This window comes from Enhydra lutris, unplaced genomic scaffold, assembly GCF_002288905.1.
Source record: "Enhydra lutris kenyoni isolate GAN:26980312 unplaced genomic scaffold, ASM228890v2 scaffoldscaffold1, whole genome shotgun sequence".
NCBI lineage: Eukaryota > Metazoa > Chordata > Mammalia > Carnivora > Mustelidae > Enhydra > Enhydra lutris.
In genome coordinates, this window is record NW_019154085.1 from 58,539,764 (window position 1) to 58,554,130 (window position 14,367).

General features: G+C 35.8%; 1 protein-coding gene across 6 annotated transcripts in view; it reads left to right on the forward strand.

Moving 5' to 3' along the window:
• Positions 1-4,615: 4,615 nt before the first annotated feature.
• Positions 4,616-14,367, forward strand: part of LOC111152126 (TRAF family member associated NFKB activator) — an 85,895-nt gene continuing 76,143 nt past the window's right edge. For 5 of the 6 annotated variants that reach the window (XM_022510474.1, XM_022510804.1, XM_022510725.1 and 2 more), the window contains exon 1: positions 4,616-4,739. The gene's annotated coding sequence lies outside the window, so the exon portion shown is untranslated. Of the gene's footprint in view, positions 4,740-4,792; positions 4,849-14,367 lie in introns of those variants that run through there. The other variant, XM_022510640.1, reaches the window with a different exon arrangement.

Sequence of the window (14,367 nt, forward strand, 5' to 3'; positions counted from 1 at the left end):
TGATCTATCTCATCTTCTTACTATTGGAGTATTGCTCTTTCTATAGTGAGTCAAAATTTGTTTTTCTCATAGTTCCTACTTAACTAGTCTCAGGTCTACCTTGGAGCTACAGAGAAGAATTTAATTGATATTTGAACACTGTCATTTTGTTCTCATTTTCTTTAAGCTAAACATCCTCCATTCCTGCAATCATATACATGTAATATGGATGAGTATTTTGCAACTAGTTTGTCTATGATCATCTTAAAGAGTGGTACCTAGAAAGTTAGAAATGAAAGCAAGACTAGCATTCCCCTTATTCTCAAGAACGTCCTAAAGTCCTATTCATTTTGGAGCTTTTTATCGTCCCCAGATTACTACCTCAAATAAAACTCTTAAGCTGTGTTTGTATGACTTCTACTAAGCTGCATCTCATCATCTCTTTCCTGGGCTCAGGCCACTTTTCCTGCTTTTTTGTTTGTTTGTTTGTTTGTTTCTAGGATGGTGGTAAGAATGGCATTAGTAATTAGACAACTTTATAACTACTACTTTTTTTTAAGATTTTATTTATTTATTTGAGGGAGAGAGAGAGAGCATGAGAGGGGAGAGGTCAGCGGGAGAAGCAGACTCCCTGCTCAGCTGGTACCCTGAGGTGGGACTCCATCCTGGGACTCCAGGATCACGATCTGAGCTGAAGGTAGATGCTTAACCAACTGAGCCACCCAGGCGCCCACTACTATTAAAGTTCATGTTGGCACTGGCCTGTAACTTGGGTTTCCAAATATTTTTGGATTTTAGTTCTATCAATCTTTTCATCATATATCACTAAGTGTCCTCTTTATTTTGATAATCAAAAATATATAGAAATCATAAGATGAGGAGGACAGAATACTGGGAAGCCACAGCTCTACTTTTATTCCTATTCTCAAAAATAACAGGTCTGAGGTACTTATTAACTGCACAGTCTATCTATGTACCTCACACATTTATTTTTTAAGGAAAAATACCAGGAACACAAAAACAGTGTCTATCATCAAGACTATAAATAATCCTTACAGCATTAAAAAGCAAATTAAGATTTTTTGAGAAATTTTACTTATAAAGCTTTGGAAACAAGCAAAAAGTCACAAGTTTAGCCCAAAAGAAATCAAAGTAGAAAGGCATAAAGTATGTTTTTAACACTTGGTCCTTTTGCTTGTTCAATCCCTGGATATCTAGGCAGCTCTTCCTGAGTTGTTCAGGCTCTGGGGACTGCCTCTCTGCCCACAAGGACCTTGTATCTCCGGTCTTACCTTTGGTATTGGGAACAGGAAAACGTTGTTTGCCTACCTGTCTCTTCCTTAAGGTCATGAGCTCCTTAAGGGCAAGAAAAAGCCTTTTATTTATTTATTTTTTTTTAAAGATTTTATTTATTTATTTGACAGACAGAGACCACAAGCAGGCAGAGAGGCAGGCAGACAGAGAGGGGAGGGGTAAGCAGGCTCCCCGCTGAGCAGAGAGCCCGACTCGGGGCTCTATCCCAGGACCCCGGGATCAAGACCCGAGCCGAAGGCAGAGGCTTCAACACACTGAGCCACCCAGGCGCCCCAAGAAAAAGCCTTTTAATAATCCCTATACCCAGCACAGAACCTAACACATAATAGATAATAAATGTTTGTTGAATAAATAATTGAGCAAGCATGCTAACTATATATCCTTACTCATATAAGGCCAGTCATTAACTGAGATTACAGCCTAAGTATAGGAACTGTAAAGACTAAGGCTATTTCCCTTTCCCTATCTCTTCCTACTTCAACCACATTTCCTTTCCCCATTCATTATGGCCAGAAATTCCATTAAACGGGGACACCTTTAACTCTACAACTCTCTAAGATATAAAATGCAAATATCCCCACCAGAGAAGCAGTCCTGTGACATAAATTTATATTAAGTTGCAAATTAGTGATACTAACTACTCCCTCCAGTGCAGTTTACAGAGATTTCGGTGTTAGCAGAAAAAGAATATCCATTATCCCTGCAGAGTCCAGCCCTGCTTTGGCCATGGGCTAATAAAATTGTAGAGCTTTAGCCCGCCAGCAAGTAGAGGCTAGAAAATTCTGCTGCTTCCACACATATTATGCCTGGAGCAAGGATCCACCCTGAAGTTTCCCATGTGATCATCTGAACCAAGTTCCTTGATGGGACACCTATCCCAGGCAGCCCAGCTGCTGAGCGAGCTTCTAGCTTCAGAGTTGCAAGTATCTGCATCCTCACATGGAAGAGAGAGCCTATCCCTGAATCCCAGTTAGCAATGAAGAGCCCTGACCTTCTTACCAGGTACTGTCCCCAGAGGAGACTCTGCTTTCCTGGGATTCTTCTTAGGGGGGCCTTGGGAATCTGCCCATGAGAACCCTGCTGCCCCAAGGTGGTGATAGCTTCCTTACTTGATTAGGAACTCCTTGGCGATTCACCTCTGCCTAAATGGGAAGCTGACTTTTGCCTCTCATTCTCTAGTTTGGATTTGGATCACCCTCCCATCTCCTCCTGCCTTGGTCATTGTACCCTAACCTTTGCCATCCTGGCTTGGTGCCATTTTGCTCCTTCCTCCCCCACAGTAATCACCGTATTTCAATCTGCCTGGTCACATGGTTTATGACTCTGAGAGGAAAAAAGGAGGGGGAGGGAATAGGAAAAGGAACTGCCAGAGACAACAAAGATAAAAACTTCCATCTGTCTCACATGTTTTGTCTAGAGCCAGAACTGCTCCATGGCACAGGTTTTAAATTCCATGCACTCGGACAGAATTCCCTCAAAAAGCATCTCTAACTACAGCTTCTCCATCTTGCCTCAAGACCCTCCTGCAACCAGCACCCTACCAGGTTGAGACCAAATTCCCAGGAATAGCCAGTTCTGCTGGAGCTTGGGCATCAGCCAAACGCACATGCCAAAGCAAATAGAAGAAGGAAAGGGCATAGAATGGAGAGACCGAAGGGGCATTTCCCAGTTAAGCCAACACACTGCTTAAAAAAAAAAAAAAAAGCTGTGTTTATAAAATTCCACTCATGCAAAAATATAAATTCTTTTTTTAATTAAAAAAAATTTTTTTAAAGATTTTGTTCTTTTTATTTGACAGAAAGAGACGCAGCAAGAGAGGGAGCACAAGCAGAGGGAGTGGGAGAGGGAGAAGTAGGCTTCCGGCCGAGGAGGGAGTTCGATGTGGGGCTCAATCCCAGGATCCTGGGATAGTGACCTGGGCTGAAGGTAGACACTTAATGACTGAGCCACCCAGGTGCCCCCAAAATATAAATTCTGGAGAAGAAAATTTTCCTTCCACTTTTTGTTTTATTTTGCTATATTTACAGTATTAGATAGGTTTTACTTATCCATTGAATACAAGAAAGTTTAAAGTTTGCTCTCAGTAAGATAGTTGTAAAACACAAGTGCTGAAAGAAATTAATACTTCACTCTATGTTAGATGAGTAAATGGAATGTTTTTCATTACATGCTTATTCATCATTTTAGATGTCCTAAACGTATTTCCTTCTCACAGAACAATTTCATCATGAGTAGAAATATCTCAGGCTTACTTAACATCTAATTTAAGAGAGAGCGGTACGTGAAAGTAGAAAACCAGACTGAGAATCAGAAGCTTGAATTTCTAGTCCTTCTAACAGTGGAACTTCGGGTAAAGTCTCAAAGTCCTCATCTGTAAAAAACAGAAATTGAACAGACTCTCCATCTTTTGTTGTTGTTGTTGTTGTTAGAGTCATTTTCCTGTTCAGCAACTTGGTGGGCTAAGAGTGTGGTACAGTAAAAAAAAAAAAAGAAAAGAAAAGAAAAAGAAATGCACTTGGATTCAAAAGACTCAGCTGCCTCTAACTTTATGACTTCGAACGTCTACCCTCTCCTGTTTCCTCATGTGTAATAAAAAGGAAATGGAACATATGGGGTCTCAGGACATTTCCAGCTCTAAAATTTTATAACAAAGAAAAGTGTCTGCGTTGTATATGCTGCCTTCCATTTGTATGTAAAACTTGATGTTTTGCTCCAAGTAGCCTGAGAAGAATGGATGCATTTGTGAAACATTTCCCTTGTGTGCTGGAACACACATGCCCTCAGCCACACGAACAGGGCACCTTAGTTCCCAAGGACAAAGCTGTCTTAGGAGCCTTTCTGGCTTCATTTTTCTTCTTAGTCTCCGAGACCATGCTCTGGAATCCACTACAGGCTTCATCATTACTAGGCTTCTTCCTAGTGACCTCTGTAAGCCTTAAAGCAAAGACAACCACACTCAAATCTAGTCTTTGCCTGCTGTTTATAAATATACTGCTCAGGTTTAAAAAAAAAAAAAGAAAAAGTGCCTTCTTTAAAGCTAAAAAAAGAAATTTTCCAAACAGACTTTAACATTTTCTTACATGAAAATGTGCTTAATCCAAAAATATTTTTGTGTTTACAATTTCTGATGCCTTAACTCTTCACGAAAAGAATCTTTGATTCGAAAGGAAGTCAGAGCTACAGGCACGGGTGGTTTACAGAACATTTTCTGGTAGTCTTTGCTTCATTTCAATATCTTGCCACGATTGGCTGTTGAGAGCTACAAATAAGGAAGTCTTCAATTTAGGGGATTTCTCAGTGGAAGTTCCCAGTGCAACACAAGGGAGAGCTCAAGACGGTTTGGGCAACATTGCTAGAGCCTGCAGATAAAGCTTCCAGACTTCGTAATTGACCACTTCTTTCAAGAGCACTAGTCTGTGAAGGAAGACTGATAACCTGGAGAAGAGGTAACCAAAGTTTTAGTTGTTCCTACCAATTTAATTCTCAACCTAGCAAGGTGGCGGGCATGTCTTAGACTGAAGTGTTGCAGATTTGTTCTACTCTTGCTTCTACAAAGTGAGTAATTTATGACATGATTCGATAATGTCTTTGTATTCGTTGTCATAATTGGAAATTTGGCCCTTAAAAGGTGGAGTCCCTAACCAAGACTAAAGAAAATTTTTAAATACTGTGATCTTTTTACATTCTCCCCAACTTTTAAGATCAAATTTATGTCTCTACTTGAAATAATTTTTTAATTTTATATCTGGAATATATGAGCCTTCTCCAATAAGTGGTTTTTATAACATAATATAAGACTTAAAAAGATATGTATTTGGCATAATTAAGTTGTATGTAGCTTACTAGATTGAACAGTAAACTAATACTATATATATTTATACTTTGGGGGAACTAAATTTTTAAAGATCAATTCTGGCCTGATCCAGTGTGTCCCTTCAAATATTAACTCAAGGTTAGTATTTTTTTATCTCCTAAGAAACACACGTAAATGAATACTTTTTACAGTAAAATATTAACCTTACAGACAACATTGCGTTTCCTATCTTAGAACATTTAAACTTTGGCCATTATAGTAATCCAGTCTTATTCGCACAAATTGGCCTTTATTTTCACAATCAAAAATGAATGCTGGGGTTCCTGGCTGGCTCAGTGGGTTAAAGCCTCTGCTTTCGGCTCAGATCATGATCCCACGGTCCTGGGATGGGGCCCCGCATTGGGCTCTCTGCTCAGCAGGGAGCCTGCTTCCTCCTCTCTCTGACTGCTTCTCTGTCCACTTGTGATCTCTGTCTGTCAAATGAATAAATAAAATCTTTAAAAAAAAAAATGAATGCTAAAAATTATGTAGTATTTTCTCAAGAATAATCCTAAGAGGGGTGGCTCAGTCATCAAGTCTCTGCCTTCAGCTCAAGTCATGATCCCAGGGTCCGAGGATGTGGTTCCCTACTCAGCAGGGAGCCTGCTTCTCCCTCTCTCACTCCTCCTGTTTGTGTTGTCTCTCTCACTGTGTGTGCGTCTCTCTTTCTCTGTCAAATAAATAAATAAAATCTTTAAAAAAAAAAAATCCTAAGAAAAGTTGATAGTTTGAAACGACTAAACAGCGAAAATCATTATCAACACCAATAGCTGCTATTTATTGAGAAAAACAGTAACAGGGTCTTCCAGCTAGTAAGTGGCAAAGCCAGGGCTCAAACTTAAGTTCATATTGCTTCTTTTTTTTTTTTTTTCTGACTCTCTGTTACTGCTGCTCTGCCTTCGTACAATATTGAAATAACATTTTGAGATGTCTTTGCCGAAGTGCAGAGTGATGGGGAAAAAAGGAAGATGACTTGGCCAAGGTCACAGACCAGCAAAGTCATTCATAGAAGCTTAGAAGCCATTCCAAGATCTCCCTTTCCTCACTCTCCCACCCCATTCCCCTCATTCCTTCCAGGATGCACGTCCACCCATGCACAGGTGCACACGTTTGTCTACTTCCATGCAGCAGTGCACACGTTTGTCTACTTCCATGTAGCAGGGGACATGGGGCTGTAGACTAGGTCCAACATGATGGAGGTTCCTCCAAGCAGCTACTTTGGTCCCCAAAGCACACATAAACACATAAAGAAGTGTTTATTTCTTTTGAACACTTGTGACAATGAAAGAGATGGCCAAGTGGAAAATTTTAAATCAATTTGTTAAATTCTGCCCAGAAAGTTCTAGTTGGAATTCCATGGAACTTAACACACTAATTAGAGGGAAATGATCATCCTTATAGTAAAGAACCTTCCTATCTGCACATATTTTTTTTCTCTCTATGTATTAAAGCCCCGGGAAATACCATAAGTTATTCATTTATTATAAAATATATTTCAATGTATTTTATTTATATTTATTATAAAATATACCTCAGTATATTTTATCTTCTTTGTGTATAGGGCTGGGGATGTTTTTCTGGATAGGGACATTCTTTCCACTGTATTTTCTAACCAATTACTGCTAGCATTTAGAAAAGTTCTTTATTTCGTATTTTTATCTTGTGTCCAGCTATTATGTTGATCCTCTATTTGTTCCAAATTACTTTAGGTAATTCACGTGTGATGCCTAGTTAAGAAAAATATAATTTTTCTCCTCTTTTTTTTCTTCTCACCAAAACTCCTAAAACAGTGTTTAATAACAGAGGAGATAGAAGTTAACCTTGTCTTGTTCTGATCTCAGTGGGAATTTCCCTAGTGGTTAACATTAAGAATGATGATGGCTGTTGGTTTGAGATAAACATATTTATCATAAAATACAAATAACTACAAAATCTATTTCTCATACTGTTTTACGAAAGGTATATCAAGACTTCATGTTAACCTATATTCAATGTCTTTTTGGTGTTATTAGAGATAACTGTAAGGTTTTTGTACTTTAAGGAATATAGTGCTCTGCTATTACACAATGCAGTAATTGCCTTATTTAAAAATTCAATGTTATAGGGGGCGCCTGGGTGGTTCAGTTGGTTAAGCCTCTGTCCTCAGCTCAGGTCATGATCAGGGTCCTGGGATCGAGGCCCGCATCAGGCTCTCTGCTCAGCAGGGAGCCTGCTTCTCCCTCTCTCTCTGCCTGCCTCTCTGCCTACTTGTGATTTCTCTCTCTGTCGAATAAATGAATAAAATCTTTAAAAAAAAATTCAATGTTATAAAAAATCATGCCTCCATAATAAAGGTAGGTTTATAATTATAAAATATATTTAGTTATTGCTCTAGTTAAAATAATAAATCAGTTGATCAAAATGAGCCAAACCAAACCTATACATTTCCTCATTCTCTCTTTAATCCACATGCTTAGATGTCTCTTCTCTATTATTTTGGCTTCACAATTCAGTTCACAACTCAAATTAGCAGAAAAGAATGAAAATAATGTGGCATAGCCAAGGAACCCTATCCAGGCAGAGCAACCAGATACTCAAACAAAGCAGCTGTTCCTATGCTTTGTGCAAAAAAGCTTTCCCCCTATGATGACTGTGCTAGTTGCAAGCCACAATTGTGTTATAACCAACAGCAGTATGCAAAATGTGTGTCCAAATTAATTAATCTTACACCAATTTATATTAAGAAAATGTATGTTAAAAGAAATCTGTATATTGTTGAGATCTTTTGCTTTCATTTTCACAGGTGAAATTACTTTGTATTTTTATTTTTTGATTAAAAACACCAAAGTTATCCATGTTCTAAAAAGTTTAATGAGAGTTATCTGCTCCTTGAAATGTTTAAAGAGCAAATCTTCACACTGTTTGTCCTTGGCACCCACTTTTGGAAGTAATTCTTTAAAAGCTTTCCAATATTTTCTATTGTTATTGATCTAGTTGGGTTTAATGCTGTTTTTTCCACCCAGTTAAGGTGGTTTATAAATGATCTTTTTCATCAAATTTTTCAAAGGTATTAGCATACACAGCATTCTCTTGTACTTTTTTTTATCATCTCCATAACTATGTGGATAAACTTTTTCACCAATAATTTTGTTCAATGTTTTTTCTCTCTTTTTTCCCTGATTGAACATGTCAGAGAATTTATCTCTTGGATTTATCATTTTATGATCAGCTCTTGTTTTTAGTAGTTTTTGCTTTTATCTTTACCTGTATTTTCTCTTTTGAGATTCATCTATTTAAGGGGTGAGGGGGCTAAAGGAGAGGGAGAGAGAATCTCAAGCAGACTCCCCACTGAGCAGGGAGCCTGTTGTGGGGCTTGATCTCTGGACCCTGAGATCATGGCTTGAGCCAAAATGAAGAGTTGGAAGCTTAACCAACTGAGCTACCCAGACACCCCTCGTTATTTTCTTAATGTCTCTTATTAGACTACAATATTTTACTTTTTCTCTTTTCAGTTTTTGAGTTAAATGCTTAGTTCATTTATTTTTACTATTTCCTGTTCTTAATGAAAGTATTTAAAGCTAAGAATTTTCTGAGCACCATTTTAACTATGTCTTACAACTTTTGATAGGTCACTTTCATGTCATTGTTATTTTGTTTTTAATTGTAGCTTTATTTCCTCTTTGATCCAAGAGCTATTTAGGACAACCAAGTTGTTTTCAGTTAATGGCCTTTGTTTGTTTCAAACAGTTTTAGATTTAGGGAAAAATTGCACCAACACAACAGAGAGTTTCCATATTATCACCCTGCCTTGTCTCATCACATAATTTCCCCTATTACTAACATCTTACATTAGGATGTACATGTGTATGTGTTACAATTAAGGAACAAGTATTGATATGTTTTTATTAACTCAGTCTATAGTTTATTCAAATTTTCATATTTCTTTCCTATTTTAAAAAATTGAGGTAAAATTCACATAACATAAAATTAAACATGGTAAATTAAATAATTCGGTAGCATTTATTGCATTCACAGTGCCTTGCAACCAACACCTCTATCAAGTGTCAAAACACTGTTATTACCCCAAAAGGAAACCCTTTATTAGAATTAGTTAAGCAGGTGCTCTGCATTTCTTGTTCCCCTCAATGCCTGCCAACTGCCAATCTGTCCTCTGTCTTTATTGATATGTCTGTTCTTGGTGTTTCATATAAATGAAATCATATAATATGTGTCTTTTTCTGATTGGCTTCTTTCACTTAACGTAATGTTTTCAAGATTCATCCATGTTGTAGGATATATCCGTACTTTATTCCTTTTATGGCCAAGCAATATTCTATTGTATGTATATGCCACAATTTGTTTATCCATTCATCGATTGTTAGGTAGGGTAGTTGGGCTATTTTTACTTTATGGATATTGTAAATAGTTTTGCTATGACCATGTATTTATATGTATTTGTTTGAGTACCTGTTTTCAATTCTTAGGAATATACCAAGTGGTAGAATAGTGGGTTGTTCTGTTTGACTTTTTAAGGAAGAACCAAATAGTTTTCCACAGTTGTCAAGCCATTTTAAAATGCCCACCAGAAATGTATGAGAGCTCTGATTTCTCCACATTCTTGCCAACTCTTGTTATTTTCCTTTGTTGTTGTTATTATTATTACTGCTATCTTAGTGCAGGCGAAGTGGTACCTCATTGTGGTTTTGATTTACATTTCCCTGATGACTAATGATAGGGAGAATCTTTCATGGGCCTGCTGGCTATGAGTATAGTCTCCTTGGAGAAATGTCTGTTAAGTCCTTTAGCCATTTTTAAATTGGGTTGTTTGTCATTTTGCTGTTGAGCTTTAAGTGTTCCTTATGTATTCTGGATTCTTAGAGTTTCATCAAATATGTGACTTGTTTCTATATCTCAACTAGATCATCTTATGTGTTGGTCTGTGATTCATAGTAGTCTCTTATAATCCATGTTATTTCTATTTGGCTGATGGCAATGTCCCCACTTGCATTTCTGGTTTTAGTTATTTATTATTCTCTTTCCTTTTTTCTTCTAAGTCTAGAAAAGTTTTGTCAAATTTACACATCTCAAAAAACCAAGTTAGACTTCATTGATTCTATTGGGTTGGGTGTTTTTGTTTTGGGGGGGTGTTTGGTCTATTTCATTTATCTCTGCTCTAATCTTTATTATTTCCTTCCTTCTATTAGCTTTGGGTTTAGCTTGCTCTTCTTTTTCTGGTCCTTGAAGGGTAAATTGGGTTATTGATTTCAGAGCTCTCTCCTTTTCTAATGTAGATGTTAACTACTATTAATTTCTTTCTAAGCACTGCTTTCAGTCATCTCATAAGGTTTGGTATGGTACAATTTTGTTTTCATTAATCTCTAAGTAAATCTAATTTCCTTTGTGATTTCCTCTTTTGATCAGTTGTTTAAGAATGTGTTGCTTAATTTGCACATATTTGAATTTTCTAATTTTCCTTCTGTTATTGCTGTCTAGCTTCATTTCATTTTGGTTGGGAAAGATACTTTGTATGACTTCAGTCTTTTTAAATATATTGAGTCTTTTTTTGTGGCTTACCATTTGTTTATCCCGGAGAAGTTTCCATATCTACTTGAGAAGAATGTATATTCTGCTCTTGTTGGGTAGAATGGTCTATATATGTCTCTAGGAGATTGTTGATTTACAACATCATTCAAGTCCTCTCTCTTTCTTGATTTTCTGGTTTTCTACCCGTTATTAAAAGTGGTGTAGTAAATTCTCCAACTGTTATCATAGTACTGTGTATTTCTCCCTTCAATTCTATCAATATTTGTTTCATATATTTGGGGGATCTATTGCTTGATGTGTAAATGTGTATAGTTGTTAGATCTTTTTGATAAGTGACCCTTTCATCAATATATAATGTCCTTCTTTGTCTCTTGTAGCAGTTTTTGACTTGAAAGGTATTTTGTGTTAATATAACTGCCATGGGGGTGCCTGGGTGGCTCAGTGGGTTAAAGCCTCTGCCTTTGGTTCAGGTCATGATCCCAGGGTCCTGGGATCAAACCCCACATCAGGCTCTCTGCTCAGCAGGGAGCCTGCTTCCCTTCCTCTCTCTGCCTGCCTCTCTGCCTACTTGTGATATGTCTGTCAAATAAATAAATAAAATCTTTAAAATATATATATATAACTGCCACATGTTTCTTTTGGTTACTGTCTGCATGGAAAATCTTTTTTCCATCATTTTACTTTCAAATTAGTTGTGTCTTTGGATCTAAAGTAAGTATCTTGTAGTAAGCATATAGTTTGATCATGTTATATTATCCATTCTGCTAAGTTTTGCCTTTTGATTAGAGAGGTTAATTCATTTATATTTCAAGAAATTACTGATAAGGAGGGAATTACTTCTGCCATTTTGCTATTTGATTTCTGTATGCCTTATACCATTTTTCTGTTCCTCACTTCTCACATTAGTGCCTTCTTCTGTGTTTAATTGATCTTTTGTTTTGTACCCTTTTATTCCCTTATCATTTTATTTTATATATATGTATACTTTTTTAAAAGATGGTGTCTTAGTTCTCATTCCCTTCTCATCTTATTTTATATATGTATATATATATATATATATATATATATATACACATATATATATTTTTTAAGATGGTGTCTTAGTGCTTACTGTGGGGATTATAAAAAGGAACTTAAATTTATAACTATTCAATTTTAATTAATACCAACATAGCTTCAATAATATACAAAAGCTTTACTCCTTTACAGCTTAGTTCCTCCCTTATGTTGTTGTAATCACAGACTTTATACATTATGTACCCATTAATATAGATTTATAATTTTTAAAGCATTTGTCTTTTAAATCATAGGAAATAAAAGAGGAGTTACAAACCAAAAATACAATTATTTTTGTTTTCATGTCCATCAATGTAACTGTCAATGTCAAATTTTTTCTTTGTAATGCTTTGAATTATTGTCTAGTAGCCTTTTATCTGAGCCTAAAGGATTCCCTTTATCATTTCTCATAGAATAAGTAAATCTACTAACACTGAACTCCCTCAGTTTTTTATGATCTCAGAGCATCTTAATTTTTTCTTCATTTTTGAAGAATAATTTTGCCAGATAGAGAATTCTTGGTTGACATATTTTTTTAGCACTTTAAATTTGTCATCCCACTGCCTCCTAGACTCAATGATTTCAAAGTGAAATTGGATGTTAATCTCACTGAGGATCCCTTGTGCATAATGAGTCACTTTGCTCTCAGTACTTTCAAGATTCTTTCATCTGCGGCTCTCAACAGTTTAATTATAATGTGCTTCAGTATAGGTCTCTCTGAGTTTATCTTATTGGAGTTCATTGAGTATAACATTTAGAAATTGACAGGAGAGAAAATGAAGAATGAGAAGAACCATTAGGAGGCTAGTATGGTACATAAGGATTGATGGTGCCTTGAACAAGGGGTTGGCAGTAAGGACAGAGAATGGAAATGAAGACAGCATGTAACAACGAAGACAGAAAGTATATGCATGCAAGAAATGTTGCAGAGGAGAACTCATGTGAGTTACCTTATTGGGTGACTGATTAAATGTCAGAAAGTAAGAGTTTTATATCTTTGTTCTATGGGGCAATTTTTTTTCTTTCTTCCTCTATTAATGTGAAAATAAACACACAGTTTTGAATTCTATGTATAGCTACTTACCTTCATATTAAAAAAAGAACCCTAAAATAATATATGTTCAATTATCATAGAATGACATCCTATCTGTCATTGGCTTATTTCTATAAGAAGAAGATAAGAAAAATGGTAAATTAGAACTTTTCACTCCCTGCCACCTCTCTTCCACCCACTTGAGTTTTTGTTGCTATAAACAGGAATTTTAGAATACATTATTATTAAATTATTTATTTATACTTGTACCCTATATCTTCAAAATTACTTTTAATAGCCTCATTATATTTGCTGCAAATTTTCACTTAATCCAGTAGTTATTTCTAATATTTACAAATATTTCTTTTATCTCAAATTTTACCTTTCCTTTTTTAAAAAATGTAATTCCCTTCTTGACTATCTAAAGTGTATCTTCAACTATTTCAGGAAATGGGTAGTATATTTCTGAACCTTGACATATCAAAGAATATCTTTTTCATTTCCTATGTGAATGATAACTTGGGTGGCTATAGACTTTGTCAGTTAAAACTTTCCCACACAACTGTAGATGTTATTCTAATCAGCCTCTAAAGTTTAATATTGAAAATAGTCTATTTTTCTTTCTTTGCAAATACTTTATTCTTTTCTACCTGTATTCTTCTTCTTCTTTTTTTTTTTTTCTGCCTGTATTCTTATCGAATTCTTTCCATACCTTAGATATAGGAAAACTTCCTTTACCCTCTCAAGCCTGGACTCCAGTGTGTTTTCAAAGTACCCTATTCTAACCCTTATTATAATACTGTAATAACCATTGTGCAGCAATTGCCTTCTTTTTCTACATATGTTACCCACCACAGAAACTAAGTTCTTTTAAAGTAGGACCATGTTTTGATCATCTTTGTATCTCTAACTTTTAGCATATAGCAAGCACTCACAAAATATTTGCTGAATATATAAATAAATTGATAAATACTTTCATATCAAAATTTTTATCAGGATATGTCAAAGTGTTTTGTCTCTTTTCATTAATACATTTCAAAACTTATTGAGTCCTTTGCATCTCCAATTGCTTTGGATATATCTTCTGATATATCTTTGGTTGCTATTTCTATTCTATTTACTCTCTCTCTTCTTCAGGAAGATGTTAGAGCACTTTCTTTCCACTGTCCCATTTCATGGTTTTCTTCTGTTTGTCCTTTCCATTGACATTTGAGAGAGTTTTTCAGGCTTTTACTCTAATTCTGCAGTATAGATTCCATCCTTGATTATGACCAAATAATTATTTTAATTTTGCCATTTTGTGTTTTATGTCCTTACAGTCTTAACTTACCCAACTTTGTTTTTATTTCTCCCTGTCTCTTAACTAGGTCCATCTTTTCCTTAGTGTAATATTTTGTCTAATATGACATCTCTTTTTTTCACGGAAAATGCAAAGCACATTTTTCCCATTTACTTGGGCTTCTGGTAAGCCATTTTCCAAAGTGTTCGTTTTCTCTGCATTTTGAAAACTCTTTTTTTTTCTTCCTTTATGCAGCATAATCTTTTCAAAGGGATGCTTTGTCTTCTATTTTCTCATTCCAATCATTCTGTGGCCCTTACTAACCAGATG